The following is a 5053-nucleotide window of genomic DNA, read 5'->3' as shown; positions in this document are numbered from 1 at the left end:
GGTGCTATGTAGGTGTTTGTATCTCGCTTGGGTCGGCGCAGTGGTGCAGCGGGTAGAGCTGCTGCCCCCCGTGGCTGGAGTCCCGGGTTCAATCCTGACCTCGGGTACTGTCTGTGTGGAGTTTGCACCTTCTCCCCGTTACCTGCGAGGGTTTTCTCCGGGTGCTCCGGTTCCTTCCCACATCCCAGAGACGTGCGGGTTTGTGGGACAATTGGCCTATTGTAAATCTTAAGCAAAACACAAAGTGCTGGAGGAACTCGGCGTCACGGTGGCGCAGCGGTAGAGTTGCCGGAGACCCGGGTTCCATCCTGACGACCGGTGCTGTCTGTACGGAGTTTGTACGGTTTCCCCGTGACCTGCGTGGGTTTTCTCCGGGTGCTCCGGTTTCCTCCCACACTCCAAAAAAACATACAGGTTTGTAGATAAATTGGCTTTGGTTAAATTATAAATTGTTCCTAGCGGGTAGGATAGTGCTAGAGAACGGGGTGATCGTTGATCAGCATAGACTTGGTGGGCCGAAGGGCCTGTTTCCACGCTGTATCTCTAAACTAAAATTAAACAGACAGGCAGCATCGGTGGAGGGGATGGGTAGGCAATGTTTCAGGTCAGGATGCTTCTGCAGACTGAGAAAGGTCCAGAAACGTAGTCAGTCCATTTCCCTCCACAGATGCTGCCTGACCCGCTGAGTTACTCCAGCACTGTGTGCTGTGATTGTTTTCCTAATCAAACGCTGGCTGGCCACACGGTGGTGCTTTTATGCAGAATGGAAAGAGAAATAACATTTTGTCCAGACATTATAAACTCGAAAAACTACGAGTCAGGCACAAAGTGCTGGAGTAACGCTGGAGAGAAGGAATGGGTGACGTTTGGATCCGTTTGGGTCTCGAACCGAAACGTCACCCATTCCTTCTCTCCAGAGATGCTGCCTGTCCCGCTGAGTTACTCCAGCATTTTGTGTCCATCTTCAGTGTAAACCAGCATCCCACACATTTTTATGTGCACAAGTCACTTTATATGGATTATGGAAGACGTCCCAACCAGATTACGTCCCAACTGTAAACGTGTCCCACAGCTCAACGCAGTGATTGATCAAGACACAAGGAACTGCAGGTCTAGTTTTCAAAGACACAAAGTGCTGGAGTAACTCAGCGGCTCAGGCAGCATCTCTGGAGAACATGGGAGACTGAAAAGTGGCCCGGCCCGAATTGCCACCTGTCCCATGTTCTCCAGAGATGCTGCCTGTCCCATTGTGCTTTTACCATGAACCTTCCCTGAGGAATCGAGGGATAGGGGGAACTGATTTTGAAGGTATCCCAAAATGCTGGAGTCAGGCAGCATCTAGGAGAGAAGGAATAGGTGACGTTTCGGGTCGAGACCCTTCCTCAGACTGATGTCAAGGGAGGGGGACAATCTGGGAGGGAGATCTGGGGAGGGGAAGAGAAGGAAGGAGGGTCTCGACTCTTCCTTCCACCCTGAGATGCTGCCTGACCCTTCAGATTGATTTTGGATGATCAGCCATGATCACATTGAATGGCGGTGCTGGCTGGCTCGAGTGGCCTACTCATGCACTTATTTACTATGTCTCTACATCTCTAATTAGATCTCCCCTCAGCCCCCTGCGTTACAAAGGAATAAAGTCCGGCACGTTGTGTTTGTCCACAATGACTATGTTCTCTTTGTGTGAGTGCAGTGATCTTGCTGCACCGCCTGTCCGTGGCCAGTAGTAGGCGGTACAGGACAAGGGATCTTCCTTCATCTGTGAACATCAGATGCTGCTGAACTGACTCATAATTAAAGCGGGGGTGCTTTTACCCTGTTTGACACCAAGGCTTTTAACTTCAAATGCTATTTATACAAATACCTCGGGACTTTTAGCAAACGCCTCGCTACATTTCTGTTCACATCGGAACCTTTGATCTGGGACGTTGAAGGTATTAATTCTACGAGGTTTATTTCTGTAATATTGACACAAAATGCTGGAGTAACTCAGCGGGACAGGCAGCATATCTGGAGAGAAGGAATGGGTGACGTTTCGTGTCGAGACCCTTCTTTTGTCTGAGAGTCAGGGCAGATGGTCTAGATCTGTGGAATGGATAGCCATTCAATGCAAACCCAATATCCCAGGTTATGGGAAGTTTTTGTCTTGCCTCTGGGCATATTCAACTCAAGAAACGATGACGGAATTCACGGCTGTGAAGCTGCCATGGCGGCGGTGTTGTCAGTGCATTTGAGATGTGGCAGGGCCAGAAACTATGGCCATCTACAATAGTGGATGCAAGCTGTCGGGAGAAAATGCAGATTTACACTGGTTTACACAGATGATTGACACAAAATGCTGGAGTAACTCAGCAGGTCAGGCAGCATCTCGGGAGAGAAGGAATGGGTAACGTTTCGGGTCGAGACCCTTCACATTTCTTAAGAAGGATCTCGACTCTTCCTTCTGCCCAGAGATGCTGCCTGACCCACTGGGTTACTCCAGCATTTTATAGGCAATAGGTGCAGGAGGAGGCCAGCACCGCCATTCAATGTGATCATGGCTGATCATTCTCAATCAGTACCCCGTTCCTGCCTTCTCCCCATACCCCCCTGACTCCGCTATCCTTAAGAGCTCTATCTAGCTCTCTCTTGAATGCATTCAGAGAACTGGCCTCCACTGCCTTCTGGGGCAGAGAATTCCACAGATTTACAACTCTGACTGAAAAAGTTTTTCCTCATCTCCGTTCTAAATGGCCTACCCCTTATTCTTAAACTGTGGCCCCTTGTTCTGGACTCCCCCAACATTGGGAACATGTTTCCTGCCTCTAACGTGTGCAACCTCTTAATAATCTTATACGTTTCGATAAGATCCCCTCTCATCCGTCTAAATTCCAGTGTATACAAGCCTAGTCGCTCCAGTCTTTCAACATATGACAGTCCCACCATTCTGGGAATTAACCTAGTAAACCTTCGCTGCACGCCCTCAATTTTGTCTATATTAGATGAAGACTGCCCATCAGGGAACAGATGAGAAGGACATTTACAAATGTTACATATCTGACGGCAGGTTAATCAGCAAATTAGCTTATTGAAGAAAATTACCGAGCGAGATACCCTTAATCACGAAAGCGAATGGGCAACGTCCTTCACGGTCTGGGAGATTTATTGTTCATCAGTTCTAGGGACAGGATTAGGCCATTCGGCCCATCGAACCTATCCACCATTCAGTCATGGCTGATCTATCTTTCCCTCTCAACTCGATTCTCCTGCCTTCTCCCCCATCTACAAGGAACAAGCCCAGAGCCCAGTGGAACGCTCTCCAGTACCTGTTGGTCTTCAGTGCCAGAACTGTGAGTAAACCCCTTACTAGACAGAAGGTCCAGGCTTGGTTGGCATCCTGCACCAGTGCTTGCAATATCTGAGGAAGGATGTGCTGGCTCTGGAGAGGGTCCAGAGGAGGTTTACAAGAATGGTCCCAGGAATTAGTAAGTTAACCTATGATGAGCGTTTGTCGGCACTGGGCCTGTACTCGCTGGAGTTTAGAAGAATGAGGGGGGACCTCATTGAAACTTACAGAATAGTGAAAGTCCCGGATAGAGTGGATGTGGAGAGGATGTTTCCACGAGTGGGAGAGTCTCAGACTAGAGGTCACAGCCTCAGAATTAAAGGCTGTTCCTTTAGGAAGGAGATGAGGAGGAATTTCTTTGGTCAGAGGGTGGTCAATAGACAATAGGTGCAGGAGTAGGCCATTCGGCCCTTCGAGCCATCTGTGGAATCCATTGCAACAGATGGCTGTGGAGGCCAAGTCAGGAAGCAAAGGGACTTATCAGTTCTTGCACTATAAAGTCATGGCACTAGCTCAGTGGATGAGGGTGATGCTGCCACATTTTAGTTTCTAGTCTGGATACATGGATTTTTTAACTTATGATTTTATGCAGTTATGAAAATCAGAAGAATCTTGTTCACAGATAAGAACCGTGTTCTTTTTGCCACTTTCTCCATAATCATACAGCACGGGAACAGGACCTTCGGCCCAACTTGTCCATGCCAACCACAATGCCCCATCTAAGCTATTCCCATTTGTCCGCATTTGGTCCAGAAACCTTTTCTGTCCATGCATCTGCCCAGTCTTTTAAATGCCGTGATAGACCTGCATCCACTACCTCCAATGGCAGCTCGTTCCATACACCCACCCACCAGCCTGAGTGAAAAGGTTGCCCCTCGGGTTCCTATTAATTCTTTCCCCTCACCTTAAACCTATGTCCTCTGGTTCTTGATTCCCTTACCATGGGTAAAAGACTGTGCATTCACCCTCTCGTGATTTTATACACCTATAAGATCACCCCTCAGCCTCCTGCACGCCACAGAGTAAGTCCTGTCCTGCCCAATCTTGCCCTTGAGCCCAACATGGTGACCTAACATCATACTGCACAGAAACATGAAATCCAACCAGTTTGAAGTCCTACAAACCTCCACAAGCTTAGTTTAGTTTAGAGATACAGTGCGGAAACAGGCCCTTCGACCCTCACACACTAACATTACCCTACACACACTAGGGACAAATTACATTTAGACCAAGCCAATGAACCTACAAACCTGTATGTCTTTGGAGCATTAGAGCCTGGGTCCCAGGAAGAACGTACAAACTTCGTGCAGGCAAGCACCGGTAGTCAGGATCGAAACCGGGTCTCTGGTGCTGTAGGGCAGCAACTCTACCGCTGTGTCACAATGCCTCATCGCTGGTCTCTTGTGCATCATGAGTTAATTTGCTCTTAACACTGGTGTGTGCTTTGATCTATACAGCCCCAAATCTTCAAAATTACTTCCCTAACCCATTCTACTATTAAAGGAGTGCTTTGGTCGCCTGTCCTCTTGTGCCCTTTGAAGTGTTATCAAATTTTGTTTGCTTAAATCCATTGAAAGATCCATGTGACATTTTAACATGTTACAAGGCTTCATTAATGCAAGCTGTTTTTTTAAAATGTTGAGGGTTAATAAAGGACGCCTGTGTTTCTAGAAGTATTAGAGGCAAACTCTAACTTTATGTACATCTTAAAAAAACGCCAAGCAATTCTTC

Source organism: Rhinoraja longicauda, chromosome 30 (genome assembly GCF_053455715.1).
Source record: "Rhinoraja longicauda isolate Sanriku21f chromosome 30, sRhiLon1.1, whole genome shotgun sequence".
NCBI lineage: Eukaryota > Metazoa > Chordata > Chondrichthyes > Rajiformes > Arhynchobatidae > Rhinoraja > Rhinoraja longicauda.
This window is presented reverse-complemented; position numbering follows the sequence as displayed.